At 37.1% G+C, this 18,017-nt stretch overlaps 1 protein-coding gene across 1 annotated transcript in view; it reads right to left on the bottom strand.

The window, feature by feature from the left end:
• dlc (deltaC) overlaps positions 1 to 18,017 on the bottom strand; it is a 97,319-nt gene that overhangs the window by 63,948 nt on the left and 15,354 nt on the right. The gene's annotated exons all lie outside the window — the stretch shown is intronic.

Raw genomic sequence — 18,017 nt, 5'->3', positions numbered from 1 at the left:
CATCAGGTGTAGCTTTGACCAGTTAGCTAGGACAGGAGACATTCCCTGACTAACAATACTACTTTTGCAGGATCACGGAAACCTTGTTACGACTATTTTCTTTCCTGTAGTCAAGTTTGATCGTCTTTTTCGTGCGCTGCCAGAGCCAAAGCCGCTGTTAACTTGGGCTAAACGTAAGTTAACACGTAGCACAGAATGGCAAAAGTAGAAACACAACGCAGCTTCACCCTTTCGAATGCACGCCTGCTCCAGCAGGGGGACATGGCACATGGTGCGATCTGAGGAACTCACTAAACCAGGGTTATTTATTTGTATAGGAGTGTTTCATCTTTTTTTATTTGAGGTGAAAAAAGGGAGAATCCTATTAGCTGTGTCTTAAAACAGTGGTCCCCAACCTTTTTGTAGCTTAAAAAAGTGTCCCACGGACCGGGTTTTTTTTATTTTTTGTTTTGTTTTTTTGTCATAAAGAAATACAATCATGTGTGCTTACGGACTGTATCCCTGCAGACTGTATTGATCTATATTGATATATAATGTATATATTGTGTTTTTTATGTTGATTCATACCTGCCAACTTTTGAAATCAAAAAAACCTAGTAGCCAGGTTAAAATGTTGCTAAAACCATCACTTTTCTATCAGTCACAGTGACTTTTCAATACAAAAATATTACAGCAAAAATCATATGGGTTGATTGACATGTTTATTCTGTAAGCTAACTTCAATAGTTTGAAATTATTTTGACAGTTAATGCCAGTTATCCTGTCAACCTTTCACAAGACTTCAATTTGTTAATTGAAAGTATAAACAGTATAAACACTTTTTACAGTAAACAAATGGTAAAACAGTACTAAACAATTCCATTAAAAAAAAAATTGGTGTCATTATTAACTTTCTGTCCAAGCTTGTATAATCTACTGCCTTGTTCAATTGTAAAAAATATTCTGTGCCTAAAATTCACATTTCTATCACAATTATTATACTGTAAACATGGTAAGCTAACTTCATTAAAATTAATAGTCCTGTCAATAGCATGGAATTACAATTCAAATGTAGTTTTTTTGTAAGCCTTTCAAAAGAATTCAAAATATGAAAAATTAATGAAAATTAATTTAAGCCATCAGACACTTGAAAAGTGGCACATCACATCTCTAATGTAATCATTTTAACTTTTCAACAGAAATAGCACTGCAAAAATATTAAGGACATACTTCTGTATTTTGGTAGTTATGCTGTCAACATTTAACAAGATTTCTTCAACTTGGACTTGAAAGCATAAATAGTATAAACACTTTTAACAGTATAACAGTACTAAACAATTCCAATAGATAACATTGGTGTCATTACCTTTTTGTGGCTAAAATCCAAATTTATTCTATCAGATTGATCATACTGCAAAAATGATATGGTATTTGTTTTTTTGTCCCAACGTGGTCTTTTACATCGCTAATTCCTCCGTGTCCGATCGAAAAATCCTGTCTGCACAAGGTGCAATTCGCGTAGTTTTCACCCTTTTTGGAACGGATAATTATTCCCGGATAGGCTTTTGAATATTCTTCACGGAATGACTGCAGTTTTCTTTTCGGTTTAAGACTCGTTTGCGATTTTTCTCCGGCTGATTCCATGATCGTTCGCTCGTTTGGAAACAATGGCAACTGGTGCCTCGTGCTTGGCAGCGGTGCTATAAATAGCCTCGCGCATGGCATTCGGAATGGCTCGATAGGAAGTTACGGGAAGCAGTGTCGATTGTCATTGTTGTTACGCGATTTCGTGAATAAAACTTTTTTTTAAATTAATGAAAAACCGTATTTTTTATCACTGCAACCGTAACCCGGAATAGGTTAATGAAAACCGTACTAATTACGGGAAAACCGGAGTAGTTGGCAGGTATGTTGATTTAATTTAAAAAAATAATTAAAACATTTCTTGTGCGGCCCGGTACCACCAACCGGGCCGCGGTACCGGTGGTGGGGACCACTGCCTTAAAACACTGTTTTGCCCTAAGACAACTGTGTGATGGTAAGCTACATTTGTAGTCACAGCTATGGAAACATGGCTGCCTAATTTGTGCCAACCACCAGCAAACCTTTGTTGCCATTAATCACCAGCGTTGGCTGCACTGGAGGTAAGGTGGTTGAAGTGTCTTGCTCAAAGACACAACAGCAGTGACTTAAATGGAGGAAGCTTGGTTCGACCCGCCACCCTCTCGTTTCCGGACAACCTGATCTACCTCCTGTTATCAAGACTTTGTTTCATTCATCATCGGTTGAAAACTGGACTCTTGTTTGTTGAAGACGCTTCAACTTTCATCCAAAAGGCTTCTTCACTTTTAAAGCAAAGCTCAGGGGGTAGAGTCGTCTACCAACCCGAAGGTTGCGGGTTCGACCCTCAGTCCCCTTGTGACCATGTCAAAGTATCCTTGAGCAAGATACTGAACCCCCAGTTGCTCTTGGTGTATGTGGTCGTAGTCTCAAAGCACTGAGTACATTGAAGGTAAAAAACACCTACATTTTAGGTGTGTTGTCTCTGTGTTTATATATGTGGTGTGTGTGATCACAAGAAGGTTGTTGCTGTTGAACAAAATAGCTCGTTCACTTGTCATGCAGCAAATCAGCTAGAGGTTTCTCTTCCCTTGGAATGAGACAATCTTTGGGGGGAGGCGATAACAGTCATGAGCACAGGGACAGGAGTTAGACAGATGAGAGAGGGGGCGAACATTGCTACAGAACTAGAGACTAGGACAGGTGAGGAAAATGAAACAAAAGCTCGAGGCACTTTGTTTCTGAAGGCCCATGTTTGTGAAGTCTTGCAAAAATTGTGACGTGTTTGTTTTTTCTTTTACAGATTTATATTTTGTTGTGTAAAGTCTTGTTGATGTTGTGTGGTTTCTCAGTAAATAGACAAATAATACACAATCAGATTGGATCTTTGTGTTGAATTGAGATGGGTGTTTTTTGTGTTCCATGTTGAGCATATACATGTGAAACTCAAACAATTTGATTATTGAGCAAAAGTCTGTTCATTTCAGCAATTCATCTTCCAATATGAAACTATTATGCGATTTAAAGTTATTACATACAAAGTGAGATATGGCCATTTGTTATAATTTCGATCATCACGGCTTACGGTTTTTGTAAACCCACAACTTTCTGAGATTTTCAATTTGAGGTTTTCATAAATTAAGCCATAACTATCATACCGATATCAAAAGAAAGCTTGAAATATTCTGAGCTCAGGTCAAGTATTAGTTTCACCTTGTAAATCTAATGGCTTGAATAAACAAACCTTTGCACGATATTCACATTTTTTGAGTTTCATCTGTAAATAAAGCAAACGTGCACATTTGATGGAATACCATTTTTACACTAGACATTAATTTCACAACTTACTTTGGTGATAAATCAATTTAAGCGACAAAGTAAATCAGAAAACGAAGCAGTTGGATCTTTTAAAGTACGGGAATTCCCATTACGAGCGCAAACCTTATTCTGTTTCGAGAAGGCCTTTCAATCTTGACAGAGATTTACTCCTTTTACAAATGAGCGGTTCTCCCTATCTAGAATTTGGACATGGTTGTCCCTTCTTTTTGAGATGCAAATGAACATCTGACCATGGGCCCGCAGAAACTGCCCTCTTATGTTGTACCACGTGTTTGTGTAAGGGTTGATTCGTCTCCTAAACATAGAGGTCATAACACTCCTCACTGCACTGCATACGACCAGTTTTTGTCTGAGGATGTTTGTGAGTATGAAACACATCGGTATGTTGTGTTTAGAGAACATCCTTGTGAGTTTCTCTGACAAACCTGTCACACTACAAGACCGCCACATTTCTTGCATCTTCAAGTAAAAACATGTCTTGGACTCGCCGTCCCTCCTTCATTGTGGCCAACATGAACATGGTAGAAGCGGAAGGAACTGATCTCCTTTAGAGGAACTAAACCCGATCCCTTGTTCAAATTATGTTGGTGACACAAGGGTTATAAGATCAAAACCTGCAGAGTGGATTTGTTTAATGAACACATCACCTCTGTGGACAGAAACACCCCGTTCACTCAGGAAGACGTCAAAGACAAAGCATTGCCATCTTTTTGGACTGTGAATTGAAGCCTCTGTGTCTACAGAAAACCTACCACACAGACCAGTACCTGCTCTTTGACTACCATCGCCCATGAGAAGACAAGCTTGGGGTAATCAGAACCCTCAGAGGACACTCACAGGACAGATCCTTACCACTGACAACAGAAGACAAAAGGAGCAGACACGTCTTTCTAAAGACTTCATCATGCTCTTCCGACAGTGTTTTGATCCTGTTATGCTCTTGTTAAATCTCGTTGACATGTCATCCAGGGCGACATCTAGATTGTTTTTGGTGCTGGAACATCGGTCACTTTTACTGTACACGTTATCTGATACCATTCATATTCGTACAGTTGGTCATATCTGCATATTTCGTCACTGAGACATGCATTAATTTGCACCATTGTTTCAAGTACCAATCACAACTTTGTGGTTTGCCTTGCTGTGGACAGGAGGTTTTTGGAGATGCACGTCAAGCTCTGCTGGAGGGCTTGAAGAGGCAGGAGCTAGGTAGCACCATGACGTTGCAGCATATTGAACTCTTTACTGTGGCTGCCCTAACAGGGCATAAGAAACGTCCCTACTCTCCTGCCTGAGGATAGAAACAGGAGACCGACGGTGGCGGTCTCATACGTGGCAGTTTTTTTTTTTTCAAGAAACTGTCCGATTCTGCGGACGCTGTATCGATCCGTTGTGGTGAAGAAGGAGCTGAGCCGGAAGGCAAAGCTCTCAATTTACCGGTCAATCTAGGTTCCCATCCTCACCTATGGTCATGAGCTTTGGGTTATGACCGAAAGGACAAGATCACGGGTACAGGCGGCCGAAATGAGTTTCCTCCGCCGGGTGGTGGGTCTCTCCCTTAGAGATAGGGTGGGAAGCTCTGCCATCCGGGGAGAGCTCAAAGTAAAGCCACTGCTCCTCCACATCGAGATGAGCCAGATGAGGTGGTTCGGGCATCTGGTCAGGATGCCACCCGAACGCCTCCCTCGGGAGGTGTTTAGGGCACGTCCAACCGGCAGGAGGCCACGGGGAAGACCCAGGACACGTTGGGAAGACTATGTCTCCCGGCTGGCCTGGGAACGCCTCGGGGTCCCCCGGGAGGAGCTGGACGAAGTGGCTGGGGAGAGGAAAGTCTGGGCTTCCCTGCTTAGGCTGCTGCCCCCGCGACCCGACCTCGGATAAGCGGAAGAAGATGGATGGATGGATGTCCGATTTTTTCTAAACACATTATACCAAAAATCATACATGAGAATCAGCACCACCAAATCCAAGTTCATGATTCTCAAACCAAAAAAAGAGTGAAATTCTATCTCAGAAGAATTGATCGCGTCCGCAGTGATGCGGACTCCGCATCTGTCTGTCGTAGCGAAGAGGGAGCTGAGCTGGAAGGCAAAGCTCTCAATTTACCAGTCGATCTACGCTATCTTTTTTTTCCCCTTAGAGATGGAGTGAGAAGCTCTGTCATTCGGGAGGAGCTCAGAGTAAAGCCGCCACTCCTCCACTTCAAGAGGAGCCAGATGAGGTGGCTCAGGTATCTGGTTAGTATGCCCCCTTCGGAGGTATTCAGGGCACGTTCAACCGGTAAAAGACCACAGTGAAGACCCAGGCATGTTGGAGTGATTGTGTCTCTCAGCTGGCCTGGGAACAGCTCAGTATCAGCCAGGTAGAGGGAAGTCTGGGCTTCTCTGCTGCCTACCCGGATAAGCGGAAGGAGATGGATGGGTGGAAGACATACCGATGCTTTTCATACTCACAAGACAAAAACTGGTTCAACCCAATGACAACACTCAGAAATGGTGTTTGTGCAACGCAGTGTAGTGAGGCGTGCAAAGACCTCTACTTTGGAGACACCAAACAACCCTGACACCAACTAATAGCACAGCATTAGCGGGCTGTTCCTTTGGGCTGAGAGTCTGGAGTTAATTTGCATCTTTAAAAGGAATGGAGAGTCATTTGAGGACCACTATGTCCAAATTGTAGAATGGGAGGACCAGTGGTTTGAAAAGAGGTCTGAAAGAAGTCATCTTTGTCAAACTGGAAATGAAGAGGTTTGCGCCATCACCTTTCTGCTCACAATTTTCCCATCTCTCCCCCAAAAGGTTGTCTAGTTCCATGGGGAGAGTGGCCACTAACGAGCTAGGAAGGACTTGGGACCGTTGTTAAACCCCAAATGTTACCAACCCCCATGGGACACACCCACCACAGACTGCACACCTATTATTCAAAAGTGAAGAAGCCTTTTGGATGAAAGCTGAAAGGTCTTTAACCAAACAAAAAGGTTCCAGCTGCCTAAATACCTGTGAGCGCATATTTTGAACACATCATAATCACAAAATACTTTTTCCTTTTTGAGGAAGGTGTTTGTTGTTATTGCTGCTAGTTTGACTCTCCTTTGTTTACTTAAAAAATATTTCTTTTTATCATCAATTTGCCTGCCCTTGCTTGATACACAAAGGTTTAACTGGACTGCTATTATTTTTGTAGCAGCCTAATGATCTCAATTGTGGTATAAATAAATATTTCTGAATAAAGTTAATCTTTATCTTTTGTTAGCACAATACCTAAGCTTAATTTTAAAGCTGATGGTTAAATTACAACCAGTGAAGAGGTGTACGATCCACAATACAATTAGTTAACAAATCGCTACGATGTGAAAATTATTTACAAAATATATTTGAATATACGGAACATTTTTCCTTAAAATGACCCCCTTGGCTCAAATTTTATGTCGACGTAAGCAACCGACCATGTATGTCAACGTCGACTTAAGCGCACAAAGTGGATGGGGACTTGAGTTGTTCCACATATCAATCAATCAATCAATGTTTATTTATATAGCCCTAAATCACAAGTGTCTCAAAGGGCTGCACAAGCCACAACAAAGCCCACATAAGGGCAAGGAAAAACTCACCCCAGTGGGACGTCGATGTGAATGACTATGAGAAACCTTGGAGAGGACCGCATATGTGGGTAACCCCCCCACCCCCTCTAGACAGGTTGTCAACATAAGTGGGTTCACCTTTTAAAAACATGTTACTTTTTTACGTTCTCTCTTAAAAACACATCATTTTAGTGTGTTATCTTTTGTAAACACTTTCATTAATACATCAACTTAAAAAAAAAACTTTATTCTATCACGAGATTTTCAAAAACACCTTAGTTTGTCACGTTATCTTTTAAAAACACCTAAGCTTAATATTTTATCTTTTGTAAACACATTAATATATTACTTTTTATAAACATGTTGGTTTAATAATCATCTTTTAAAAACATCCTTAGTTTATTACATTATCTTTTAAAAACATATTACTTTTGTACATTATCTTCTAAAAAAAGTTTGATTAAAAAGCCAAATCTAAATCACTAGGTAAATATGTGATCTATTAGTTTAATATGTTATCTTTTGTGATCACAGTAGTTTGATGAATTGTCTTTTAAAAACCTGTCGAGCTCAGTGGTTACTTCACACTTCTTGAGTACATTATCTTATATAAACGCGTTACTTTTGTATGTTGTCTTCTATGAACGCATTCATTTAGTATGTTATCTTTTATAAACACGTTAGTTAATAATCTTTTAAAAAAGTTTAATGTGGTATCTTTTATAAATGTGTTACTTTTTTTACGTTACCTTTTAAAACACCTTAGTTTAATATGTTATCTTTGATAAACGTGGTAGTTAAATGTGTTACATTTGATTAACGAGTTAGTTTGATAAGTTATCTTTAAAAAACACCTTCATTCAATACATTGTATTTCAAAACATTATTTTCTTTAAAACACGTTTAATACATTATCTTCTAAACACATGTTCATTCAATACAATATATTTTATTAACTTGTTACTTAGGCACGTTATCTTTCAAAATCATGTTGGTTTAAAACGTTATTTTTCAAAACCATGTTAGTTTAATGTGCTGGTTATCTTTTATGAACATGTTAGTTTAATGTGTTATCAGTTAAAAACACATTCATTTGATATGTCATCTTATGTAAACACATTACTTCAGTATGTTTTCTTTTGTTATCTTTGTGTTATCTTTAAAAAAAACCTAGTTAGTTTATCTTTTCAAAATACATTTATTATATTATCTTTTGAAAAGATGTTCATACAATACAATATTTTATTGACACGTTACTTTGGTAACTTGTCTTTTAAAAACATGTTAGTTTGTAAGCCATATTTTAAAACAGGTTAGCTTAAAACATATTTCAAAAACATGTTAGTTTACTATGTTATTATTTAAAAACACAATGATTTAATATGCCATTTTTTTTAAACCTGGTACTTTACTATGTTATCTTTTAAAAACAAATTAGTTTTTAATCTTTTTCTTTTAAAAACGCGTTAGTTTACTAAGTTATCTTTTATCAACATTTTTAATACATTATCTTTTGAAAACTTTTTTTAATACGTTATCTTCTTAAAACATGTACATTCATAAGAAAATATTTTATTTTATTAATGTATGTTATCTTTTAAAAACATGTTAGTTTCATGTGTTATCATTGAAAACCATCTTCATTTAATATGTCATCTTTTATAAACACATGACTTTAGTACTTTAACTTTTAAAGCAGCTTAGTTTATAAGCCATATTTTAAAACAGGTTATTTTAGTACGATTTCTTATAAAAACGCGTTTATTTTGTTATCTTTGATGAGCATGTTCCTTTAGTATGTTATCTTTAAAAACATGTTTAATAAGCCATATTTTAAAACAACTTAGTTTAAAGTTGTATCTTTAATAAACAAGTTAGTTTAATACGTTATCTTTTAAAAACATGTTAAATACGTTTTTTTTAAAAACATGTTTAATATGTAATTTTCTAAAAACACGTTCATTTAGTACAATATATTTTATTAACGCGTTAAGGTAGCACATTATATTTCAAAATATGCTAGTTTAATAAGCCATATTATAAAACTTGTTAGTTTAAAACATTATCTTTTAAAAACACCTGAGTTCATTGCGTTATCTTTTATGAACATGTTAGTTTGATGTGTTATCTTTTAAAACACGTTAGTTTAATGCGTCATCTTTTATAAATCTTTAGTACCGTATTTTTCGGACTATAAGTGGCAGTTTTTTTCATAGTTTGGCCGGGGGTGCGACTTATACTCAGGAGCGACTTATGTGTGAAATGATGAACACATTAGCGTCAAATATCAAATAATATTATTTATCTCATTCACGTAAGAGACTAGACGTAGTGGTGAAAGCCATCCCAATTTTTTTTTTTTTTTTTTTTTCAAATTGACTGTGTGTCGCTTTTGAAAGTGCTCAACATATGAAATAACAAGTGTGTGTAAAAAATTTGAAGTGCTCCCCCTCTGGCCAACATATGTAATAACAAGTGTGTGTAAGACATTGAAATGCGCCTCCTTTGGCCAAAGTTATTATTTTTTTAATTAAATAAATATGTATATAGACAGATATGGTAATAACTTGAAGTAAATAATGAAGTTTAAAAACCAATTACCATATTTTTCGGACTATAAGTCGCAGTTTTTGTTCATAGTTTGGCCGGGGGTGCGACTTATACTCAGGAGCGACTTATGTGTGAAATGATGAACACATTATAATATTATTTATCTCATTCACGTAAGAGACTAGACGTATAAGATTTCATGGGATTTAGCAATTAGGAGTGACAGATTGTTTGGTAAACGTATAGCATGTTCTATATGTTATAGTTATTTGAATGACTCTTACCATAATATGTTACGTTAACATACCAGTTGGTTATTTATGCCTCATATAACGTACACTTATTCAGCCTGTTGTTCACTATTCTTGATTTATTTTAAATTGCCTTTCAAATGTCTATTCTTGCTGTTGGCTTTTATCAAATACATTTCCCCAAAAAATGCGACTTATACTCCAGTGCGACTTATATATGTTTTTTTCCTTATTTATTATGCATTTTCGGCCGGTGCGACTTATACTCCGGAGCGACTTATACTCCGAAAAATACGGTACATTATCTTTTAAAAACAGCTTAGTTTATAAGCCATGTTTAAAACAATTTACCGTATTTTCCGCACTATTAGCCGCACCTAAAAACCACAAATTTACTCAAAAGCTGACAGTGCGGCTTATAACCCGGTGCGCTTTATATATGGATAAATATTAAGATTCATTTTCATAAAGTTTCGGTCTCGCAACTTCGGTAAACAGCCGCCATCTTTTTTCCCGGTAGAACAGGAAGCGCTTCTTCTTCTACGCAAGCAACCGCCAAAGTAAGCACCCGCCCCCATAGAACAGGAAGCGCTTCTTCTTCTACTGCAAGCAACCACCCGCCCGCGTAGAAGAAGAAAAAGCGCGCGGATATTACCGTTTCATTTCCTTTGTGTGTTTACATCTGTAAAGACCACAAAATGGCTCCTACTAAGCGACAGGTATCCGGTTCATGAAAAGACGCAATCTCTCCATCCGCACACGGATTACTATTTCACAGCAACTGATATTCCTGTGAACCGCACTGTGGATACAACGGGAGCACGTACGGTGAATATTCGCACCACAGGGAATGAGAAGTCATCCTTCACTGTGGTTCTAGCTTGCCATGCTAATGGCCAGAAACTTCCACCCATGGTGATATTCAAAAGGAAGACCTTGCCAAAAGAGACCTTTCCAGCCGGCGTCATCATAAAAGCTAACTCGAAGGGATGGATGAAGAAAAGATGAGCGAGTGGTTAAGGTAAGTTTAAGTTTACGCGAAGAGGCCGGGTGGCTTTCTTCACGCAGCTCCGTCCATATTGATATACGATTCCATGCGCGCCCACATCACGCTGGTTTTAATATATTATTAAAGTTTGACTGACCTATTTGACTGTTTTTTTGACATTCCTTTAGCGCAGTTAGATGCGGCTTACAACACGGGGCGGCTTATAGGTGGACAAAGTTTTGAAATATGCCGTTCATTGAAGGCGCGGCTTATAACCCAGGGCGCCTTATGGTGCGGAAAATACGGTACTTTAAGTACGTTATCTTTTAAAACAGCTCAGTTTCATACGATTTATTTTAGAAACACATTAGTTTAGTATCTTATCTTTTATAAAACACGTTACTTTAAGTACGTTATCTTTTAAAACAGCCCAGTTTGATAAGATTTATTTTAGAAACACATTAGTTTAGTATGTTATCTTTTATAAACAAGTTAGTTTAATACGTCATCTTTGATAAACACGATGCTTTAGTGCGTTATTTTTTAAAAGACGCTCGTTTAATGAGACATATTTTAAAACATGTCAGTTTAATATGTTATCTTTTATAAACACGTTACGTAAGTACGTTATCTTTTAAAACAGCTTAGTTTATAAGCTATGTTTTAAAACGGGTTAGTTTTGATACGATTTATTTTAGAAACACATTAGTTTAGTATGTTATCTTTTATAAAACACGTTACTTTAAGTAAGTTATCTTTTAAAACAGCCCAGTTTGATACGATTTATTTTAGAAACACATTAGTTTAGTATGTTATCTTTTATAAAGAAGTTAGTTTAATACGTCATCTTTGATGAACACGATGCTTTAGTGCGTTATTTTTTAAAAGACGCTCGTTTAATGAGACATATTTTAAAACCTGTCAGTTTAATATGTTATCTTTTATAAACACGTTACGTAAGTACGTTATCTTTTAAAACAGCTTAGTTTATAAGCTATATTTTAAAACGGGTTAGTTTTGATACGATTTATTTTAGAAACACCTTAGTTTAGTATGTTATCTTTTATAAAACACGTTACTTTAAGTAAGTTATCTGTTAAAACAGCCCAGTTTGATAAGATTTATTTTAAAAACACATTAGTTTAGTATGTTATCTTTTATAAACAAGTTAGTTTAATACGTCATCTTTGATGAACACGATGCTTTAGTGCGTTATTTTTTAAAAGACGCTCGTTTAATGAGACATATTTTAAAACCTGTCAGTTTAAAATGTTATCTTTTATAAACACGTTACGTAAGTACGTTATTTTTTAAAACAGCTTAGTTTATAAGCTATATTTTAAAACGGGTTAGTTTTGATACGATTTATTTTAGAAACACCTTAGTTTAGTAAGTTATCTTTTATAAAACACGTTACTTTAAGTAAGTTATCTTTTAAAACAGCTCAGTTTGATACGATTTATTTTAGAAACACATTAGTTTAGTATGTTATCTTTTATAAACAAGTTAGTTTAATACATCATCTTTGATAAACACGATGCTTTAGTGCGTTATTTTTTAAAAGACGCTCGTTTAATGAGACATATTTTAAAACCTGTTAGTTTCTTTCTTTCTTTCTTTAGTTTATTTGGAACATGAACACACTTACATCATAATACATCACACAATTTCATATCATTTCATTTTACATCATGCCCGAAAAGGAGTAGGAAGAAGCAAAGCTCATTTAATCCTACCCCTTTCCCACTTCAAAGCGTTTACAAATATATAGAATCATTTACTGACCTTTTTATATAATAAAATAACATCTATGAATTAGTATACAACAGTTTTGTAATATGTAATTAATTAATTAATTCAGTCATAATTAACATACTGAGATGAAGAATATCTTATTTTCAATAAGTATTTCTCATAATTCTTCTTCTTTGTACTCTGTAAGCACTATTATTTTGAACAACCTCTTAAACTGGATCATATCAGTACAATTTTTAACTTCTTTACTTAATCCATTCCATCATTTAATTCTACATACCAGAGGTGTGGACTCGAGTCACATGACTTGGACTCGAGTCAGACTCGAGTCATGAATTTGATGACTTTAGACTCGACTTGACAAAATGTAAAAAGACTTGCAACTCGACTTAGACTTTAACATCAATGACTTGTGACTTCACTTGGACTTGAGCCTTTTGAATTGACATGACTTGACATGACTTGCTACTTTCCCCAAAACCCAAAGATGAAAAAGTTATTCGGGAGCGCTCCGTATTTTTCATTGTGTACTTGTCTATCAGCGTTGTGTGTGTCAGCTGGTGTGCTCTCAGTACAACAGCCAATCAAATTAGATCTACTTTGTTTTCATCACACAGCATTCATCCAATCAAATTGCAGGACAACCAACGAAGAAGACATGTCCACACCACACGCCAGTGAACAAAAAATGATACCTAAAATAATTTCGTTTGGGTATAAAAATTACGAGGTGGTCAACACAAAACGGTTTGCAGTATGCAACACATGCGGTTCGAAAATTACTGATGGAGAGGCAACAACTTCCAACTTCGTCCGGCATTTGAAGTTGCACAAAGAACGGTAAGTTTTGAATGTAAGATAACGTTTATTGGCTAAGTAACGTGACTTTTATTTGCTGTGTAGTTAAATCAGTGAGGCTGTAAACTCACTGCTAACGTTATAACGTTATTGCAAACACGGGAATCTGTTGCAGTTCACTACCTTATTCATACTTTTTGTTCAGTGATTTTTTTTAAGCAGGGTTACGTTAGTCAATATATCACACGTAACGTTAGACGGCGGTCAGCAGCACCGCGTATTTTAGCCACCTAAAAAAAAGACAAAAATAGTAAAATAAAGGTAAAATAAATACTACGCCCCCATCGTGCACAAATGACTGACAGACTCTTGGCTAATTTGGTCTTTTGCAAATGCAATGCGGCATAGGGCCCTGACATATAAAAAGTACAACTTTTTTGTTATGTTCACATATATGTCATGTTTTTTCAATGTTAACACTTTTGTACAAATAAGTACATTTGCACTTTATTTTTCAATGTGTTTGTTCTGTAAAGGAATGAGTTAATGTTTAAAACGACTGGTTAATAGTGCTATTATAAAGTGCAATGTCAGCACAATTTTCTTTCCTGCAATTTAAAATGCACTTGTTTTAATAAATAAATACAGCGTTTGAAAAGCATACACAATCTGTGTTAATATATTAGTCTGTGGTTAAAAGGACTTGAAAGGACTCGAAACTCAAAATGCAGGACTTAGGACTTGACTTGAGACTTTCCAGTCTTGACTTTGGACTTGACTCGGGGCTTGCCTGTCTTGACTCGGGACTTGACTCGGACTTGAGGGCAAAGACTTGAGACTTACTTGTGACTTGCAAAACAATGACTTGGTCCCACCTCTGCCACATACTGATATGCTAAAAGTTCTAAGTGTTGTACGTGCATATAAATGTTTTAAATTATTTTTTCCTCTAAGGTTATATAATATGTTATCTTTTATAAACACGTTACGTAAGTACGTTATCTTTTAAAACAGCTTAGTTTATAAGCCATATTTTAAAACGGGTTAGTTTTGATACGATTTATTTTAGAAACACCTTAGTTTAGTATGTTATCTTTTATAAAAAACGTTACTTAAGTACGTTATCTTTTAAAACAGCAATACAAGCCATATTTTAAAACATGTTTATTATGAGTTCTTTAAAAAACGCGTTAGTCTAATACGTCGTCTTTTATAAACACGATGCTTTAGTACGTTATCTTTGAAAAGATGCAAGTTTAACGAGCCATATTTGAAAACCCCTAAGTTGAATACGTTATTCTTCACAAACACGTGAGATTAAAGTGTTATCTTTTGAAAAGACCTTTTATAAATGTGTTACTTTACGGTTACCGTATTTTCCGCACTATTAGCCGCACCTAAAAACCACAAATTTACTCAAAAGCTGACAGTGCGGCTTTTAACCCGGTGCGCTTTATATATGGATTAATATTACGATTCATTTTCATAAAGTTTCGATCTCGCAACTTCGGTAAACAGCCGCCATCTTTTTTCCCGGTAGAACAGGAAGCGCTTCTTCTTCTATGCAAGCAACCGCCAAGGTAAGCACCCGCCCCCATAGAACAGGAAGCGCTTCTTCTTCTACTGTAAGCAACCACCCGCCCGCGTAGAAGAAGAAAAAGCGCGCGGATATACCGTACGTTTCATTTCCTTTGTGTGTTTACATCTGTAAAGAGCACAAAATGGCTCCTACTAAGCGTCAGGGATCCGGTTCATGAAAAGACGCAATCTCTCCATCCGCACACGGATTACTATTTCACAGCAACTGATATTCCTGTGAACCGCACTGTGGATACAACGGGAGCACGTACGGTGAATATTCGCACCACAGGGAATGAGAAGTCATCCTTCACTGTGGTTCTAGCTTGCCATGCTAATGGCCAGAAACTTCCACCCATGGTGATATTCAAAAGGAAGACCTTGCCAAAAGAGACCTTTCCAGCCGGCGTCATCATAAAAGCTAACTCGAAGGGATGGATGAAGAAAAGATGAGCGAGTGGTTAAGGTAAGTTTAAGTTTACGCGAAGAGGCCGGGTGGCTTTTTTCACGCAGCTCCGTCCATGTTGATATACGTATGTTTGTGATTGCACATTTGCGTACATTTTGGGAGTGAACAGAGTTGTTAGAACGCTGGTTTTTAATATATTATTAAAGTTTGACTGACCTATCTGACTGTTTTTTTGACATTCCTTTAGCGCAGTTAGATGCGGCTTACAACACCGGGCGGCTTATAGGTGGACAAAGTTTTGAAATATGCCGTTCATTGAAGGCGCGGCTTTTAACCCAGGGCGCCTTATGGTGCGGAAAATACGGTATTTTTTAAAACACATCTTAGTTTATAAATCATATATTAAAAGGTCCTCTGAAAAGTTTTTTAGTAAGTCGTCTACACTTTTCCAAGTACCAAAGTCGGCCACTTGGCGAACCTGGTTTGGCTCGCAGAGGAAAGTGCGTGGGCGTGCGAGTCCTAAAATATGAAGTGGCCGACGTTATGAGGAAGTGGCTTCACGTTTACGAGAAGAGGTGCTTACAGACAGCCAGCATAAACACCTTTTTGGAGCCGGTCCATGTTTCGTGCTGGTGACTTGCTGATGTTGCAATAGCCGGGAATGTTTGCAGATGGAAAATAAGCTAATGAGGTCATGAACTAGCGATAGCATGGTGATAAACGACAGAAGTCGCTTAGGTTAAAGATGGCTCCCGTTTGTTTTTACACCACTTTGTCTTCACCTTTGGCCCGCGATTGTGCGTTCTGCGAGACAAATGAGCCATGCAGGACCTGGGCGCTGATGGCTTCATCAGCCCTGAGACGCTGCCAGGGCCACATTCCTGCCCAGGACCTGGACCCCGGGCAGTCAGGTAGAGCAAGAGACGTGTTTACCACGCCAACAAAGGTTACATATTTGCGCATTAGATAAGACGTGTTGGCTCCTGCTGCTGGCGCTCTTATTTTGAAAATTTTTGTTTTGAATGCAGCATTGTTTTGGTTTCTTTTCAGCCCGTCAACCAGGGCCGGCCCGTGGCATAGGCCGTATAGGCAAATGCTAAGGGCGCCGTCCATCAGGGGGCGCCACGCCAGTGCCACAAATGTTGGAGAGAAAAAAAAAAAAAAAAAGTTGGTACTATTATTTCTAAATACAAAAAATAATCCCACGTTAATTAAAATGCAAAGTAAAGCCTATTTAATAGAAATATTATTTGTTACAACATTAACCACCCCCCCCTCCCTTCCCGTATCATGACTTTTTTTGGATGTCACCACATCAAAAAATCAACACAAGATGTCAAAACGGCCAAAACTGTCAGGTGCCCAGGGAAGAAAAAAGAGAAAAGAAGAGGAGAAACGAGAAAAGACAGAGGTAGCAGGTAGGTAACGTTAGCCTACATGAAATTATTTGTCTGTTACAGAATGTGATAGTAACCTGGCTTTTTAGCATTAAGCTAATGTTACATGATTCGGCAATTGCTAATCAATAAATAGCTAGTTCTGTTTTAACGTCGGGTTAATATTGTGGAAGGGGCTAAATTGTTATGGAAAATAATAATGTAACGTTAGGTAATTACAGTACTCCCACCTTACATTCCTCAGGGACATTTGTATTAGATCTTTTAAGCAGGTGTTTTTTGTTTACATTGTTATTGCCTTCTGGTTAGCTAATGTTTGCCCTGCAGGTAATAGTCACTTTTCCACCCTTTTATATATTAGCATACCTGCCAACTACTCCGGTTTTCCCGTAATTCGTACGGTTTTCATCAACCTATTCCGGGTTACGGTTGCAGTGATAAAAAATACGGTTTTTCATTAATTTAAAAAAAAAAAAAGGGTAAAAACTACGCAAATTGCACCTTGTGCAGACAAGATTTTTCGATCGGACACGGAGGAATTAGCGATGTAAAAGACCACGTTGGGACAAAAAAACACAAGTCTAATGCCGTTGCTAGCGATACAAGTGGAAAACTTTCAACGTTTTTCGTCGCCCAAACAGATTCTTTGGATGTGATAAATGCCGAAGTTTTATTTACGGAGGCAATAATTGAGCATGGATTTCCAATCGCACTGGCTGATCACATGGGACAGTTAAATGTTTGTAATGCAACCTTTAAAAATCATTACGCGGTCATCGCGGTCCCAAAAATAAACTTTTCTTGCATGATAATGTCCAGAAAAATTTGCTTTATATTACTATAGAGTCCTTTTAACGAATGAGTTTGATGGTTTATCACAAAGCTTAAATGAAAGAAGTCCTTTGTTCTCCTGCACCATGCGCTTTGGCCTTGCTTCGTGTTTGGTGCGCAATCCTGTCGGCTGTATTTCACAGCACGACATACTGTTAAAAGTGTTTATACTATTTATGCTTTCAAGTCCAAGTTGAAGAAATCTTGTTAAATGTTGACAGCATAACTACCAAAATACAGAAGTATGTCCTTAATATTTTTGCAGTGCTATTTCTGTTGAAAAGTTCAAATGATTACATTAGAGATGTGATGTGCCACTTTTCAAGTGTCTGATGGCTTAAATTAATTTTCATTCATTTTTCATATTTTGAATTCTTTTGAAAGGCTTACAAAAAAAACTACATTTGAATTGTAATTCCATGCTATTGACAGGACTATTAATTTTAATGAAGTTAGCTTACCATGTTTACAGTATGATAATTGTGATAGAAATGTGAATTTT

Source organism: Nerophis lumbriciformis, linkage group LG17 (genome assembly GCF_033978685.3).
Source record: "Nerophis lumbriciformis linkage group LG17, RoL_Nlum_v2.1, whole genome shotgun sequence".
Taxonomy (NCBI): Eukaryota; Metazoa; Chordata; class Actinopteri; order Syngnathiformes; family Syngnathidae; genus Nerophis; species Nerophis lumbriciformis.
Note: the sequence above shows the minus strand (reverse complement) of the source record. Positions and strands in the feature narration are given on the sequence as shown.